At 35.8% G+C, this 19,876-nt stretch overlaps 1 protein-coding gene and 1 pseudogene across 4 annotated transcripts in view; both read right to left on the bottom strand.

Annotated features, from left to right (window-relative positions):
- LOC140050981 (uncharacterized) overlaps positions 1 to 19,876 on the bottom strand; it is a 92,584-nt gene that overhangs the window by 46,837 nt on the left and 25,871 nt on the right. The window lies entirely within an intron of this gene.
- Positions 9,090 to 13,118, bottom strand: LOC140051702 (uncharacterized; annotated as a pseudogene).

Raw genomic sequence — 19,876 nt, 5'->3', positions numbered from 1 at the left:
TACTGAGTGTTGACAAAGTGCGAGGCAGCGAGGCACGCGAGGCAAGCCAAATATTTGTGCGAGGCATCATTTTATCATTTCCAAAAGTGCGAGGCATGCGAGGCATATAGTTTACAATTTCAAAAAGGTGCGAGGCATATCTTAACGTGCTATTATGCTATATTATAGGCCTAATAATCAATCGATACAAGCGTATCTAAATAGATTCGTGTATACACTCATCGTGTTGTTTATTTTTATGTAACGATTGTTTTTTCATTCAAGTCATATCGTGTCAAATTTTACTTTTACAAAAGTGCCCAAACTACGGTTCAAAAATCTGAACGACAGTCTTCAACTTTCGATAAACAATAATTGTTATAGCGACACACTCATCAAATGACTGCAATGTTTGTTGGCATTTTGAGCGTGTTCACTCACATGTCTCTCGAACATTGCAGAGTGAAAATAATATTTTGTCACACCCCTGCGCCTAGATCCGGTAGACCCGAGAGATGGAAAATCTCTCTTTACTATTTAGCAGGTAGCGGAATGATTCAGCCCTCAGCTCAGAGGATTGTGGTGCATTCCCCTCCTATAGCACGTGGTTTCAGCAGCAACGCGCACAGACTTCTCTCTGAGCGGCGTGCCAAAGACATTTTTGACATTCCATTCTCTAGGAACAACACGTGTACCTCTCTCGCAAATAAGGTGAACAGCGATTGCCAGGACAAGTTCAATAACTGGCGGTGAATAAAAGTTAACTGATATGCCGATCCAATAACATGCCGCAAAGAAAAAAATTGCGACAGAATTCTGGAGCGCGTGTGAAAAAAGACTTGTAATACTAGGCCTAAAATTAAACTTTAGCTAATATGCTTAGCCCTAACCTAGATAAAAGGCCTATGTAGAAAATAATTTAATCAATTTTGATAAAATAATAATTGGTGTAATATTTAATAATGATACACTATTCCTGTTTTAGTAAGCTAGGTATATTACGAACGATTTTTATTTATTGTTGTCCATGTACGTACTAATAAACCTGGCGCTAGTTTCCTTCGCTTGTATTTTTACTCCAAATTTGATAAATAACTAACTTTATCGTGTGAATACCACACCTTAGAAGTATACCTCATGAGTACTTTAATGAAAGAATCACATAAAAAGTAGCAAATAAATCCTTAAATTAATGATTTTACAGGCGTGTTTCTCGCACACTGTTCGCGAATTTCACTTATTCAATGTTCAATATTTTTGTTTCTATGGAGCGCCAAAAGAGCAACGATAATAGAGGACTAAAACTCAGTGGAATGCGTCAATTTCTCATGCATTTATTGGTGAAAAACACGTTTTATTTCAATATATTTGTTAATTTGTCAATAAAAATGTTGTAATATGTTACTGCTGATACTGTTCTGTTTTCAAAGAATAATAATCGATCCTAAATCAACATCACTACCTAGTCTAGACCTAGGACATCCTACTAAGGATATTATGATGAATTTTTCTATTTTATTCTTTAAAAGGTTAACGAAACCGTGTACATTATCAACAGTAACATTTTTCCTTACTGACAGTGACAAAATCTATTGAAATTGTACTTGATTTTCACCAAATAATGCGTTAAATATAAATGAATTCCACAGAGTTTTTAGCCCTCTAATTAATTTTGCTCTTTTGGCGTTCCATAGAAACCAAAATATTGAACATTGAGTGTGCGAAATGCGAGAAAAACAACGTCTGTAAAATCACCAATTTAATGGATTTATTGTTACTTTTATGTGATTTTTCTTCATTAAAGTAGGCCTACTAATTCTAAGCTGTGGTATGCAGGATAAAGTTGGTTAAAATACGTACAAGGCAGGTGCAAAAGGAAACTAGCCTAGCGGGCCTAGGCTACTTCAATTTCGGTGATTTCCTGCCTTGCAATTTTGAGAAATGATAAAATGATGCCTCGCATTTTTTGATGATGGTAAAACGATGCCTCGCATAAATTTCTGACTTGCCTCGCATGCCTTCCCTGCCTCGCGTGCCTCGCTGCCTCGCACTTTGTTACTACCCCTAGGCCTAATAGCTATTACTATCTAAGCTTAGGCTACTACTAGGCCTAACTAAACTACGGCTTATTCTATGCCTAGTCCTCCTACATATACTAAGTCACTAGCTAGGCTGGGAAGGCCTGGCACGATAAATATGGTCCGGGGCCAAAATCGGTCCGGCCGGACCAGTTTTGGCTCTAAAATTGTGGCCAAAAGCAGTCCGCCACCGTCAAAATCGGTCCGGGCTTTTCTTCTGTCTAATTGAATTACTAGGCCTATGATGCTGTTTTAAGTTGTTTATGGCTAGAAAAATATCCCATGATATATATTAGTAAGTTATCTTGTCGGATAAATACTATAAATAAATGTATTTTATCTAAAAACATGACTTAGGTGTTCACTCATATTTCGGCCTGCCACACACTCACATGAACGGGTATGAGACGCTGATATTGCCAGCTAGATTTTATTTATGATTGAGGCCTTTTTCCTTCCTCAGCCTAATCAATATTGGATAATTGTTTTATAATAATTGTATTGAATTGATATATTGATTGATTAACCATAAATAATAAAAAAAAATAAATTGTTTTTAACATCATGGGGAAACGAAGATGTTAAAAAAGAAAAAATGGATTAAAAACAGGCAGAGATACATATTGTATACAAAAAGCTTAACAATTAGTATTAATTATTGATGAGTTACTACTAATAATGATAATTTAAAAAAAACAGGCTTAATTTATAATATTAAAATAACAAATAAATCCCCGTAGTTTTCAATAATGACTAATCATGCCTTTTTTTTATGATATATACATTATGACTCATTTTGCGCACCATATATTTGTAAGACCGGACCATATTTGGCGGCCAAAAACAGTCGTACTGCCCGGACCGATTTTATCCAGGCCGGACCAGATTTGGCGGCCAAAATTGGTCCGGCCGGACAGGTTTTGGCAGCCATAAATGGTCCCCCGGACTGATTTTGGCAGCCAAAACTGGTCCGCCGGACCGATTTTGGCCCGGACTGATTTTGGTGTGACAGGCCCTATATTTTTTAACCTCCTTTTCATATTGCCATATAGGCCTATAGGTAGGCCTAGCCAGGCTAGGCTAGGCCTATATATTTTTGTGGCAATACAAGTTGAATATATATGTTTAGCCTGGCTAGCATTAGACTAGCCTCTAATGGTAGGCCACCTACCTAGGTTGCCTACTGGCCCTAGCCTAGGCCTAGTAGTATAGTAGGTATGTTACATTTTTTTCAAAACTTCATTATTTCCTTTATAAACCAATGTTGTCTGATAGAGCTTGGTGAAAGAAACATTTTAATACCAAAATCATCTCTGTACCTTCAATATTAATAAAGTTATTGTCAATTAACTTTCGAGATATTGTAATACCTAAATAACACTACAGAGTATAGGAACATTGTGACCCAAATAGGCTATAATTGAAGATACTAAAATTAAATGAATAGTTCTGAATAGAATGCAGTGGATTTGTAACATATACCCTGGTTTCAACAGCAGGCTTAAACCTTCCCCAAAACACCACTCCCCATGACCCCCATCCCCCTCCCCCAGGACTCCCCACCCCCGGAAAACATTAAAAAACCACTACATTAATTGCAAAAATAAGACAGTAGACAATATACGTTAACTATAATACAGTTTTATTATTTATTTCAGGAAAAAGGCTGAACAACAACAAACAACCAATTCTATAACATCCAAACTAGATAAATAAATATTTATTTATTTACACTAACATACTAATTTCAAAGATAACACTGTCGTTAAAAAACTTCAGAACATTTTTTGTAGCTGCACGACTCTTGTTATCTTCCATCAGTTATAAATATGTAGAGCACCCATTCTGAAATCAGCAACATCTTCAGGAAGTAAAGAAAATGTGTCCAAAATATGCTTCCTGGCAATACCAGGTCGGGCATGTGCAGGATTTACGTATCTAGGCTTCTTTTTCGGAGGCATCACTAATCCTGAAATAATAATTATATTAATTTAATACAGTAAATTGTTTATTTTTTCATGTATGTTTATTTATTCATGTTCAAAATAAATATAATTTTGTGTAAATGCGTAATCATAAAATGTTATTTCATATCTGCTAATTTCAGTTATAACAATTTAACAAATAAAAGAATTAATTTCAATTTAATTAATTTTAATTTAAAATTGTAAAAAGAAATTATTACAGTATAGACAATAATGACATCATCGACAGCCAATCAGAATTAGCAATTTTGGTACACATTGTGACGAGACCCAATCAGAACGTTTGACTGTGGTCACGTGATCGTAGTCAACTGTAAACATTGCATTCATGTGATTTTGATACGTAAATTAAATCCCTAAACATCGTCTAACTTTATTTAAAATACATTACAAAAACTTTTTATATTATATCTATAAAACCTAAATTGTCCATGGAAGTAACAAATATAATATATTTGTTTTCATAAACACCGAAATTCAAGCGTAGTTTCACTGGGCGATATGAATGTAAACGACCTACAGTCGCGTTGCTTGCACTACAGCCTGAATGGATCGCAAATACATGGGTGTTTGTAGGGTGAAATAACTTTCTTTCGAAACGCCCGATTGTAATTAAAATTTCACAATTATAAAGATAAAAGAATGATAAAAACAACTACTTACTATGATTAAGGTCCGTAATGTAGAAGTATGATAATTTAGCGTCTGAAGTTAGGCAAAATGTTTCGGTGCGTTGTAAAAATGGCGCTACTGCAGTTTCGCACCACACCGTTATATCTTCGATTTCTCACCTAAACTTTCGTTTTTTACACTCACAACATAATATTATGTAACATGTTTATACGATTCGACCACTTACGAAGTAATTTTTTTAAAATAACAATACTTTTCAAAACATTTTAAACAATACTGAACTCGCCGTCAACACACTGCGAAATGTTCGCCATCTTATATTTATCACTGAATTGCCAGAATTTATGCTTCATTTTACCCCAAAAATTGTAGAAACTATAGAGGGCAGTGTTATAAAATCCGATTACACATATAGGCCTACCCTATTTAGTTTTGAAAAGCAAGAAATGTTTTCAGCTGGCGAAATAAAAAATTAATATTTAATTATTAGTATTACTATTATTATTTATATTAATGGTTCCTATCAATGTTTTATGTACGGACTCATATCGTCACCGTTTTGATATGTACAGCTGGTTCTTTATAAAACCACTCTTTGCAGTTTAAAAATAAAAACAGAAAATAAAACATACATTGATTTCTGGCAATTTTCTGAATCTAAAATGGCCACAGTTCAATCGAAGTTTTCGCGAAAAAAGGAGCTGTTTTGAAAGGCATTTTTTATTGTGATAAAGGTAATATAACGGTGGCTAAATCATGGGAACATGTTACATAATGGCCCAAAATTGTATGATGTGAGTGCGAGAAAAAAATGAAGCAAGAAATCGAAGATATAACAGTGTGGTGCGAAACTGCAGTAGCGCCGTAAAAATCGATATACTCGTCGGAAATTAAAAATTCAAAATGGAAGTGACAGATGAGACTTTCCTCTACGTCATCAACAAAACATAATAGGATTTACCTCTTTGACCAATAAGAAACAAGCATTTTAAGGGAAGCCCTTTCAGTAATTCCCTAAATATAGCCGCAGGCAACTATGGAGAAATTCGATCCAGGAAGTACGCGGATTCTAACATACCTAAGTATAGTACTAGCTATATGCTAGTAGGCTCGAGCAAGACACACAAATTTAGCTTTTGGCGCAACCCATCCTACTTCTAGAGACTAGCTAGGTCATACCAGTCATTTTTCATCCAGACCTGTCTACATTGGTTATACCTAGACTTGGTTTGAGGCCGGTTTCGATCCAAGTCGGCCCTAAACCGTCTCGGCCAAAGTCAAGTCGGCCCCAAGTCAAGTCGGCCTCAAGTCAAATCGGCCTCACGTCAACTCGGCCTCACGTCAACTCGGCCAAAAAATAATCGGTCAACTCGGCCCCGTTAAAGTATGGAACGCAAAAAGTGCAAATGAAGGGGATTGATAAAATAATATTCACAATTTTTTAACTATGAATAATTCTGACTTTTAATGAATATTATTATTTAGACAATAATATATTTAGCAAAAAAAATAGGAATGATTTCACCAACTTTCCTTTATTTTAGAGTGAGTCATATGGCCGAGCGGTTAAGGCAGGGGCGCCGTTTACCGTACCTAAAGAGCCAACAACAACATCGGCAAGGGTTCGAGGCCGACTCGCTCCTAGTTCTGGTGGTGGAACAAGTCTTCTCGGATAAGGACTATAAACCGTAGGTCCAGTGTACACAGTTATAACCTGTGTGTACTTTAAAGAAACCCAGTTCATTATTCGAAAAAGAGTAGGGGGTTACCCCGGTGAACTGGTTCACACAATAGCCCCTGTATCAGAGGGATTACCACCTATCTGATAGGACAGTGATTAATTCACTATTGGTAATCCTTGGCCACATTGCCTAAAGACATAAAATAAATAAAAATAAATAAATTTACGTTTAATAAAATTTCGTAGCTGAGCCTCCCTGCGCGTTTGCCAGCTTTTTCGATATCTACAACTGCTACGTGTTTTCGCTGACCGGGGGATTCCCCTTTTTAAAAAACGCAAATCATGCACAAAAGCGATGTACGATCATTTTTTCTACGGCCAAATGGTGGAACGTAGGCCTCCGTCTTCGATTTCCTAAAATACAGTATCTGCACGTGTTTTTTGTAACACGCGGGTACTTCTATTCATATCGGCAATGAGTTCATTTTTTTATATGATATTATATTTTTTATTTCTTCATTTTTTTTAAAACGTGGATAGTAAGAATCGTAATAATATTAAGCACTTTTTGCGTTCCATACTTTATTGTGGCCGAGTTGACCGATTAGTTTTTGGCCGAGTTGACGTGAGGCCGAGTTGACTTGAGGCCGAGTTGACTTGAGGCCGAGTTGACTTGGGGCCGACATGACGTGGGGCCGACTTGACTTTGGCCGAGACGGTTTGGGGCCGACTTGACATGCACCCTTGAGGCCTAGCCTACTATAATATACTGAGATATAACAACATCAATGACAGAATACTTTTATTCTGTAGTGTTATTGATTGATATTACATACATTTTTTATCCTATTTTACCAAAAAAAATATCTCCAACTAAGAAGTGGTCTCCAGAAAAGGATGACCAGTTAGTGAAGGAAATGATTACATTGGATCCTTTCCAGTACAGAGAAAGAACGCAGCAACACGGAAAAGTATGGAAAGACATTGCAGGCAATCTTTCACCATCTTTCGACTTTAACTTAGATGGAAGAAATGTAAGGGATAGATGGAATCTATTAAAGGACAAGTTGAAGGCAAAATTGAATAATGAGATAAGAGGGTCTGGTATCGCTCCACCAGCATTATCAGAAACAGAAGCTGCAATAGAAGATTTGCTAAGTCAGGAGAAAGATGCCTTAAACATAAGATCAGAGAGTAGTGATGCAGCCGCAGCACGAGCTGCAGGTTAAGAGGTTCGGAAGCGCTCATTAGAGACATTTCAGACTAAATTAAGGTAAATTGATCTTGAAGACATATTTAATCCATTTTTTACATGTTTTTACTAAAAGTAAAGCAATACAAAGACAAAATGTAGACAGAGATGATGTAATTAAAACTTGAAAGGTATGGTAAGCAGTACGTACTTTAGACAAAACCATTTCTATCTGTCTATATAATGTACATGATATCATGTCTATTTTTTCCCAAAACTAAGTATACCAATAATTATGAGCAGTCATAGTTTATTGTACATGAAAAAGAATTGCACAATATTATTATTTGGACATATATTTTTATTTTTATATATTAACAGAGAGGTAAATGCCAAAAAAAGCAGAGCAAGTAGTACCATGGAATTTTTAAAAGTGAAAATGGAGAGTGATGCTGCTGCTAAGAAGAAAGCTGAAGAGACGTAATCAAGTATGTTGATGATGAAACAACAAATGGAATTAACTCGTCAACAGATACAAAATCAAAACGTTCAAATGAATAAACAAATGGAGCTCATGCTCCGTATAATTGAAAAAAGGTAATGCTCTACCTCTTAAGCCTGTTTTTCTGTCAGTTTTTACAATGATTTAGTCTGAAATGAACCGCTTTACCTGCAGCTTGTGCTCCATCACTCCATTCATCTTATATTAACTTAGCAAATCTTCTCTTCTATGTTTCCCCCTTATCTCATTATTGAATTTTGCCCTCAACTTTTCCTTTAATATATTCCACCGATCCCTCACATCTGTTCCATCTAAGTTGATGTCAAAAGATGGTGAATTATTGCTTGCAATGTCTTTCCATACTTTTCCACGTTGCTGTGTTCTTTCTCTGTACTGGAAAGGATCCAGTATAATCATCTCCTCTCACCATCTCCACTAGCTGGTCATCCTTTTCTGGAGACCACTTTGTACATTTAGTGCTTAGTAATATTTTTATTTACATTTCATCCAAAGACCATGAAGTATGGTCTTATGATATTTCTCATGACTCAATTAGCCTTTTCTGTATCAGACCCTATAGGTCATGAAGTTTAATAATAAAAGTGTATATATATTAAGTAATTATAATTGTGCAATATCAACAACTTTTAAAGTTTTCTGTAGTAAACATTAATGTGCAATATAAAATCTAAACATTTGAGTAAATTTACAGTACTATAAATGCATTTTTTTATTGTTACAGTATGAAATTTTCCTATACTTAACATAAATATATTTTAAACAAATTGCATATACTGTAATAGGCCTACACTGTAATACACATTGTCAATAAAAGTGTATAAATAAGTAATTAGTAAATTAATATGAAATATTTAAAAAAATGCAATAACAACTTTTAAAGTGAACAATATTATACTGTATACAAAACTTACTGAGTAATCTGAATGGATTATTACTGTATTAAAATTAATAATATTTAAACATTTTAAACGTTTTAAAATCATTTTTGTTTAATTAAAACTTGTATTGCTTGTGTAACTTATCGGAAATATTCCTCAAGGGCAGGCGGATCGAGTTGAAAGGTTCTTGACGTAATATTGCCATAAAGACAAGTGTGGGCATTTGACAACAGACAACAAACTACATAAATTTTCCCAATTGCACTATTTTTTGTGTTTTCTTAAAGTCTACAAATTTCCAGTTTTCTACAATGCCATTCAACAGATACTTTAACCTGGCTCATATATCTGTTGCAGTCAACTTGAGCCTGTGTTAAATTTCCTTTAAACGGAGCCTGTAAATGAACACGAAGGGGTATGCATAGATACAAAGGGGATCTCCATTTCGACGTACGGCATTGCGTCCTAACTTGTGTAGTAGGTATGATTCCCTCAACATGAAGGCATCATGACGGGACGCGATTTTTTTTTTCGTACATAAGTTGGGGACCCCATCATGAAACGTCACAAAATAAACATGAATAATTCATCAGTTAAATTTTCTTGTTCCGTGTGCACCCAAGCGTATAGCAACAAGAAGTGATTACACAAGTGCGGTACGATTCTAGGCCTATCTCCGCTGATTTCATAATAGAATAGCGGAGTTTTGTGTGGATTGTCGAAATAATCAGCCTTTAGTTTATGGTGTTTTTAATATAGTTTATTACTAAAGAATTACGTGTTAAAATTATAGTTTCTATTGATACTATTAGGCCTAATTACTAGTCTCTAAACCCCTGTATATTCTAGTAGTAGTAGCTGTGTGGGTGTGTGTGACTTGTGTCTTTGGGCTATGTCCAATTACTACTTAGTTTAATGTTTTGCCTAGCTGTCGATTAGCCTCGACACATTTTGCATAGTGGACGTGTGTGTGAAGAAGAGTGCGCGAAGGCAATCACGTGAATTGACCTAGAATCCTAGGCCTATTATTGTAGAAAGAATCGTATCGCAGTTGTTGTTCCGTGTGCACCCAAGCGTTCTTGGACATCGTATCCGGATATTCACCCCCTGGACATTTACCACCCGGAAAACTACCCCCCGGACAACCACCACCTGGACCACTATACCCCCTTAGGACAACTACCCCTTTAGGACAACTACCCCCCGGACAAATACCCCCCGGACAACTACCCCCTTAGGACAACAACCCCCTTAGGACAACTACCCCCCGGACAACTACCCCCCGGACAATTACCCCCTAGGAACAATTACCCCCCGGACAATTACCTCCCGGACAATTACCCCCCGGACAATTACCCCCCGGACAATTACCCCCCGGACAACTACCTCTGACACAATACTCCCCGTAGGACAACTACTTCCTGGACAATACTCCGAGGGCAAATAATCTTTTAGGACAACTACCTCCGTAGGACAACTAACCCCTGGACAACTAACCCCCGGACAATTACCCCCTAGGAACAATTACCCCCGGACAATTACCCCCTAGGAACAATTACCCCCTGACAACCCCCCCCCCCCCGGGTAATTACCCCGCGGACAACTACCTCTGACACAATACTCCCCGTAGGACAACTACCTCCTGGACCTGGACAATACTCCGAGGGCAAATAATATTTTAGGACAACTACCTCCGTAGGACAACTAACCCCTGGACAACTACCACCCAGAAAACTATCCCTTTAGAACAACTACCCCCCCGGACGGACAACTACCACCCAGACCATTCAACAACCTGACTCTGCAACAGTGCATAATAGGAATTAATAACTATATTTTAATTCGTTACTTTGACGAATTACTATTCATTATTGTAAACAAAAGTAAAAGATTGAACATAAATATAGCCTGGTTTAAACTGAAGATTGTCACACATGATCATAGGATAGTCGAACGTATTATATAGTACTCCCTGTATTTACTGTAAAGACTGGGTTCGCTAATAATAATAATAATGTTTGCGTCAGGACAATGCTTCGATAACCACTGGTCTTAAAAGAATTAATTTTTGTCTCAAATTTGTCATATAGGCCTATGTATTTTTGTACACTTGAAGAATAATATCACTTTTGATATTTGACCTCAATGTTCACTCACCGAATAAACGGCGATCTTTAAATAAATTCCCCTCAAATAAACGGTGATCATGTCACTCCCATGAAACATCATATGGAATTAATAATCGGCGTCTATTTCCATTAGATTATACCCCCTCCCATTGAATAAACAACTTTCTTCCAATAAATGTCCACCTAAAAACCACCTAAACAATAAACAGCCCAGGCCGTTTTGTCAATAAATACGGTACTTTAAATCTAGCACATCTAGGGTCTAGCGTGCTGTTAAACAGAATAATCGGTTAAAAACGGGTGTTTCGAAACTACAGACCCGAGACCCAATACGAAAAGGGAGACCTAAATATACGAAAAGAGAGACCCACGTACGAAAAGGGAGACCCCACTATACGAAAAGAGAGACCCTAATATACGAAAAGGGAGACCTAAATATACGAAAAGGGAGACCCAAATATACGAAAAGGGAGACCCCACTATACGAAAAGAGAGACCACACTATACGAAAAGGGAGACCCTAATATACGAAAAGGGAGACCCAAATATAGGTCTCCCTTTTCGTATTGGGTCTCGTGTCAGGTCTCTGGTCTCGGGTCTCTAGTTTCGAAACACCCGTTAAAAACAGATGATTTCATTTTTACAGAAACCGTTTGTCTACTTTTGGATTGGGGGGGGGGGGGGGGGGTAGTTGACCGGGGGGTAGTTGACCGGGGGGTAGTTATCCGGGGGGTAGTTATCCTAAGGGGGTAGTTGTCCTAAGGGGGTAGTTGTCCGGGGGGTAGTTGTCCGGGGGGTTGTTGTCCTAAGGGGGTAGTTGTCCTAAGGGGGTAGTTGTCCGGGGGGTAGTTGTCCGGGGGGTAGTTGTCCTAAGGGGGTAGTTGTCCGGGTGGTAAATATCCGGGGGGTAACTGTCTAGGGGGTAGGTGTCCTAGAACCCTTGGACATAGCCCAAAGAAAGCTTAGACCCACAAGAATAAAGAATGTGTATAATTTGTGTACTGTATTTTTTTAATTCTGCTATCAATTATCAAACAATATGCAATGTACTCAAAGGAACTTTAAAAATGCGCGTATATGAACACATGAGATGGGAAGATTTGACCCACGAGAATAAAAAATGTATTTTTGTGTAATGTTTATTGTTTAATTTTGCTGACTTATTACTCGGATTGTGTCATACCAAAGATAGTGTAACTATCTTTGGTCATACCTAACACACACACACGTCACACACATCCACACAGCTACTACTAGAATAGACATGGGTTTAGAGACTAATAATTAGGCCTAATAGTATTAATAGAAACTATAATTTTAACACGTAATTCTTTAGTAATAAATTATATTAAAAACACCATAAACTAAAGGCCGATTATTTCGACAATCCACACAAAACGCCGCTATTCTTCAACAGAGGAGATAGGCTAGGCCTAGAATCGTACCGCACTTGTGTAATCACTTCTTGTTGCTATACGCTTGGGTGCACACGGAACAAGAAAATTTAACTGATGAATTATTCATGTTTATTTTGTGACGTTTCATGAGGGGGTCCCCAACTTATGTACGAAAAAAAAAATCGCTGACGGGACATCCTTCGATGGGTCCAAACAGATTTGCTATAAGTCCATTTGGTGTGACGACTGATTGAAATGTTAATGAGTGAACACGCTTATAACCATTATAAACTATTCTTTGATTTTCTCCATTTATCTCTAGACAAGGTAAGTCTAGTTCGCTAGTATAAATGCCTACTTTCTAGCCTAGGCCCTAGGCTTAGTTAGGCCTATAAATAAATAATTAATTTAATTTGATTTTTGTTTTTAATTATCAAATTACACTACTTTTATTAGTAATGAACTTATTGACGTAAATTCAATTGAATTTAGACCTACTATCAGCTATTTGCTTTCATAAAATATAGGCTTTACTAGATTAGGCTTTACTAGATTAGGCTTTACTAGATTAGGCTTTACTTAGGCCCTACTAATGATTGGTTGGTGGTGACTTACCTGAAAAACACGTTGCATTCGTCGTCATTGTACGATGCAAGATTAAAATTATTGTAATCTTTGTACTGTACATTTATATTATTGCATTTATTAAAATCATACAAAAGTAAATACTCCTCAGGGTCAATTATATCATCGTAAAGTGCGATATTTAATGCATCTTGTACGAACGCCATGATGATTGTTTACAGACATATCAAGCCGAGCGTGACGCGACGTCGTCCCATCGCGTATCGTAAACGAACTTTTTAAAGTGGACGACAACCAGCTTTTCACGCATCAGCGCGCACTGGTAATCCGTCGTCGTCCCTCTCCGTCGTGTTTCGTAAACTCTCTATTATTTAGTAGACGACCGACAACAGTGTTTCGCCGTCGCTTTTCAATAATCAAAACTCCCAAAACGCCAATGCTATTAAACGATAAAAAGGAAATAAATATACCATCGGCGGCCGGCCGGCGATTTTTTTTTTCGTACATAAGTTGAGGACCCCCTCATGAAACGTCACAAAATAAACATGAATAATTCATCAGTTAAATTTTCTTGTTCCGTGTGCACCCAAGCGTATAGCAACAAGAAGTGATTACACAAGTGCGGTACGATTCTAGGCCTATCTCCGCTGTGGTTGCCGCGTGCGATTTCATAATAGAATAGCGGCGTTTTGTGTGGATTGTCGAAATAATCAGCCTTTAGTTTGTGGTGTTTTTAATTTATTTTATTACTAAAGAATTACGTGTTAAAATTATAGTTTCTATTGATACTATTAGGCCTAATTACTAGTCTCTAAACCCCTGTATATTCTAGTAGTAGCTGTGTGGTGGGTGTGTGTGACGTGTGTGTTAGGTATGACACAGTCCGAGTAATAAGTCAGCAAAATTAAACAATAAACATTACACAAAAATACATTTTTTATTCTCGTGGGTCTAATCTTCCCATCTCATGTGTTCATATACGCGAATTTTTAAAGTTCCTTTGAGTACATACATCCATATTGTTTGATAATAAAAGCAGAATTAAAAAATTACAGTACACAAATTACATTCTTTATTATTGTGGGTCTAAGCTTTCGGGGCTATGTCCAATTACTACTTAGTTTAATGTCTTGCCTAGCTGTCGATTAGCCTCGACTCGACACATTTTGCATAGTGGACGTGTGTGTTAAGAAGAGTGCGCGAAGGCAATCACGTGAATTGACCTAGAGAATCCTAGGCCTATTATTGTAGAAAGAATCGTATCGCAGTTGTGTAATCACTTCGTGTTGCTATACGCTTGGGTGCACACGGAACAACAAATTTAACTGATGAATTATTCATGTTTATTTTGTGACGTTTCATGAGGGGGTCCCCAACTTATGTACGAAAAAAAAATCGCATCCGGGTCCGGGTATAGAAGCGAATTAGGCCTATAAGACGATCAACTTTAATATTAAAATATGCATTAATAACGATTTATACTAGGACTAATCATACAAAAGATGACAGATGACCCAGCTAGCAATTTGACATTGGCCCGACGTCGGCAAGCGTCGGCAGACGTTGACAAAGTCGCGGGCAAATTGCCGACGTTATTACAACGTTATTACAACGTGTACTATAAGTCGTGAATTTAATGGTTGTTAACCTAACGTCCTGCCGACGTCGTATTTACGTTGAAAAATTGACAAAAAAATGTGCCTTGCGATTACATAAATCCAACGTCAGTTTGACGTCGTTATCATTGGTTGGCACAACGTCTGCAAACGTCAACATATTAAAGTAATTTTGACACGTCGCATCAACGTTGGCAAAACGTTGTAAAGAGTTGTCAACAATCAAACGTCGTCACAACGTTGACAATTTGCCAATATATGACAACTTATCAAGTCGGCAAATTATTGTTGGTTTAACGTCGCCATTAGTCGTTGGTTCACCGTTAGCGAATGTCGACACACTAAAGTCATTTTCCTCACGTTGCACCAACATCGGCTAATGGTTGTAAAATTTATGTAGGCATTTTAACGTCTACCCAACGTTTGAAATTGGATACAAGACTTTAAGCATTTGGGTTGTTCATTTATGTCGATTCAACGTCAAATAAAAGTTGTTAAGCCAACGTCAGCAATTGTCAACAACATTACATTGACTTGTTCCACGTCATACAGACGTTGGCTTATAGTTGTATACGTTAAGTCGGATATCAAACGTCGTGCCAACGCTTGAAATTGACGCAAAATACTATCATTTATGGTCACTATTCTAGCGTCAGTTTAACGTCAAATAAAAGTTGTTAAGCCAACGTCAGCAATTGTCAAAAATATTACATTGACTTGTTCCACGTCATGCAGACGTTGGCTAATAGTTGTATACGTTAAGTCTGATATCAAACGTCGTGCCAACGCTTGAAATTGACGCAAAATACTATCATTTATGGTCACTATTCTAGCGTCAGTTTAACGTCAAATAAAAGTTGTTAAGCCAACGTCAGCAATTGTCAAAAATATTACATTGACTTGTTCCACGTCATACAGACGTTGGCTTATAGTTGTATACGTTAAGTCTGATATCAAACGTCATACCAACGCTTGAAATTGACGCAAAATACAATCATTTATGGTCACTATTCTAGCGTCAGTTTAACGTCAAATAAAAGTTGTTAAGCCAACGTCAGCAATTGTCAACAACATTACATTGACTTGTTCCACGTCATGCAGACGTTGGCTAAACGTTGTATACGTTAAGTCTGATATCAAACGTCGTGCCAACGCTTGAAATTGACGCAAAATACTAGCATTTATGGTCACTATTCTAGCGTCAGTTTAACGTCAAATAAAAGTTGTTAAGCCAACGTCAGCAATTGTCAACAACATTACATTGACTTGTTCCACGTCATACAGACGTTGGCTAATAGTTGTATACGTTAAGTCTGATATCAAACGTCGTGCCAACGCTTGAAATTGACGCAAAATACAATCATTTATGGTCACTATTCTAGCGTCAGTTTAACGTCAAATAAAAGTTGTTAAGCCAACGTCAGCAATTGTCAACAACATTACATTGACTTGTTCCACGTCATGCAGACGTTGGCTAAAAGTTGTATACGTTAAGTCTGATATCAAACGTCGTGCCAACGCTTGAAATTGACGCAAAATACTAGCATTTATGGTCACTATTCTAGCGTCAGTTTAACGTCAAATAAAAGTTGTTAAGCCAACGTCAGCAATTGTCAACAACATTACATTGACTTGTTCCACGTCATACAGACGTTGGCTAATAGTTGTATACGTTAAGTCTGATATCAAACGTCGTGCCAACGCTTGAAATTGACGCAAAATACAATCATTTATGGTCACTATTCTAGCGTCAGTTTAACGTCAAATAAAAGTTGTTAAGCCAACGTCAGCAATTGTCAACAAGATTACATTGACTTGTTCCACGTCATGCAGACGTTGGCTAATAGTTGTATACGTTAAGTCTGATATCAAACGTCGTGCCAACGCTTGAAATTGACGCAAAATACTAGCATTTATGGTCACTATTCTAGCGTCAGTTTAACGTAAAATAAAAGTTGTTAAGCCAACGTCAGCAATTGTCAAAAATATTACATTGACTTGTTCCACGTCATGCAGACGTTGGCTAATAGTTGTATTACGTTAAGTCTGATATCAAACGTCATACCAACGCTTGAAATTGACGCAAAATACAATCATTTATGGTCACTATTCTAGCGTCAGTTTAACGTCAAATAAAAGTTGTTAAGCCAACGTCAGCAATTGTCAACAACATTACATTGACTTGTTCCACGTCATACAGACGTTGGCTAATAGTTGTATACGTTAAGTCTGATATCAAACGTCGTGCCAACGCTTGAAATTGACGCAAAATACAATCATTTATGGTCACTATTCTAGCGTCAGTTTAACGTCAAATAAAAGTTGTTAAGCCAACGTCAGCAATTGTCAACAACATTACATTGACTTGTTCCACGTCATGCAGACGTTGGCTAATAGTTGTATACGTTAAGTCTGATATCAAACGTCGTGCCAACGCTTGAAATTGACGCAAAATACTAGCATTTATGGTCACTATTCTAGCGTCAGTTTAACGTCAAATGAAAGTTGTTAAGCCAACGTCAGCAATTGTCAAAAATATTACATTGACTTGTTCCACGTCATGCAGACGTTGGCTAATAGTTGTATACGTTAAATCTGATATCAAACGTCATACCAACGCTTGAAATTGACGCAAAATACAATCATTTATGGTCACTATTCTAGCGTCAGTTTAACGTCAAATAAAAGTTGTTAAGCCAACGTCAGCAATTGTCAACAACATTACATTGACTTGTTCCACGTCATGCAGACGTTGGCTTATAGTTGTATACGTTAAGTCTGATATCAAACGTCGTGCCAACGCTTGAAATTGATGCAAAATACAATCATTTATGGTCACTATTCTAGCGTCAGTTTAACGTCAAATAAAAGTTTGTTAAGCCAACGTCAGCAATTGTCAACGACATTACATTGACTTGTTTCACATTGACTTTATAGTAACAATTGTATTACTGGTTAAGTCGGATTTTAAACGTCGTACCAACGCTTAAATATTACAAACATATCGTGTTTATTCCAAACTTGATAGAGTAACTGATTGACAACTTACTAAATAATACAATACCCCACATAGAAAAGTTGATTCAAACAAAATGCAATATTATGTTTTGATATGAATATTAAAGAAAAGTAGGCCTATATTCTTCTTTAGATTGTTTCTAAATATTTTTGAACATTAATTAGGACATCTAACTTTATATATTAAGAGAATGTCTGTACACTTATCGTTTGAATGCAGCTATTGAAATGGAATGATTGATTTAATGATGGTCATCCTAATTATGGTTCCATTTAAAATAAATGGCGCCCCCATTCAAGAAACTGAATGTAATCAAAGATCTTATAAAATTAATGAAAATACAAAATCTACAATTTACAAGGAACCAATTATTGGTATTAAAAGATAAATATTGAAATATGTACTTGGCTATTTTTCTAAACGGAAAAATGCAACCATACCACCATACATCATAAATGCAAAATAAAGAAAAACGATTAAGTTCATTCCACTGATAATACGTTTAATTGCATTTTCATTTCAACAGCCTAACATTAAATTTATTTAAAAACATTTGTCAAGATAGATATTGGGAATACACCTCCATTTTTTCGCAATATAAGAGAAGCTAATAACGAATTGACAAATGGTCAAACAATAAACGGTCTCAGAAAACGATGTTATAACGTTCATGATCTGTAATGTTCGCTGATATTATAAAAACTAAAAAGTAGGCATAGGTTAAGTTTAATTCGTAGTAAGATATATGTGTGTATTATATTATATACTCCAAAGTAACTAAATTCTACAGAGGCTTCAAATTTAATTTATGTAAAAATAAAAATTGTACATGAATGTTAATGAACTATTTGGGCTTATAAACTTATGTTATGTTATGTTCTAAATTACCGAACGTAAAACAAAAAATGATGAGATACAAAAATGTGGATAAAGAAAGAAATAATGCGCAAGACATAAAATTAAAATAATACATTATTATGTAAGCAGTGTATAAATTGTTGAACAAAGTATTAATATAGTTCATATGTTATATATTATTTGTCTTGTTAAATAAATTTGTAAGGCCCTATACTGTTATTCTTTAAGGAAAGTTGATATACCCTATTATTTTATGCCTATTAATAGTATTAATATTGTTTAAGTAAATATTTTGTCTAATTGCCTTGATTTTGTGTATAGGCCAATGGCATCAAATTTGTCTCAAAGCAAATTAAAGACACTTTTAGACACATGATTCATTGATTTCTGATATAATATTCTGTACTTGTGTATGCATTACTAAAATAGTTATATTATGTTTCATTTATAATGTATGTAAACATTTATTCATTTTTTTAAAACAAATCGGTGCACTTTTTCTGTTGTTTTTGTTTAATTAATTTTAATTAAAATTATCACAACAATTCCTATCTAACCTAGATTCACACAAAAACAATTACTTCCTAATAAAATTGTATAATGGTATACATTACAGAGCATTGAATAAACTCGAGCGGAATATTAACGCACATAAAAAAACATTCATTTTCTTGTCGAAAAGTGCCCTCTCTAGTTTTCTATTGATTTAATAATTATTAATAATTAATTAATGGGTAATATTAAAATATTTTTAACTTTTAATGTTAGAAGTTGGTTCTACTCCTAACAAAGTTTCATATCTCCAAATTTCAACAAGGTAGACAAAGCACTTCAATAAATATCACATTTAACATCACAAATTAGGATTATGGATTGAATTTTTGCTAATAATTTTCGATAAAAAATACTTTTCGTATTTAAAAACATTTGATACTTGGTGTGAATATTCAATATAAGTTGCTCTATCCATATTGCTAAAGAAAAATAAATATCAAACCATAATTCACTGATTGTTGTGATTTACGTTTTTACAAAATTTACACTTATGAACGACCATACAATTCCAACTCATTTTTTCAACCTAATAACGATTTAAAAAAAAAAAACCAACAGAAAAGGGTTATGAAAGCAATTTTGTTTCTGTGAATAGAGCAACCTATATTGAACATATAAAACGAGTTTCAACTGTTTTTAAATACGAAAAGTATTTTTTATCGACGTTTTTTATATATGTTTTTAGGCAAAAATTCCTTCAATAACCCTAATTTGTGATGTTAAATATGATATTTATTGAAGTAATTAGACAACGTTGTTGAAATTTGG

Source organism: Antedon mediterranea, chromosome 6, assembly GCF_964355755.1.
Source record: "Antedon mediterranea chromosome 6, ecAntMedi1.1, whole genome shotgun sequence".
In the NCBI taxonomy this organism is placed as follows: Eukaryota; Metazoa; Echinodermata; class Crinoidea; order Comatulida; family Antedonidae; genus Antedon; species Antedon mediterranea.
The sequence above is the reverse complement of the archived record's forward strand: the minus strand, read 5'-3'. Positions and strand labels throughout refer to the sequence as shown.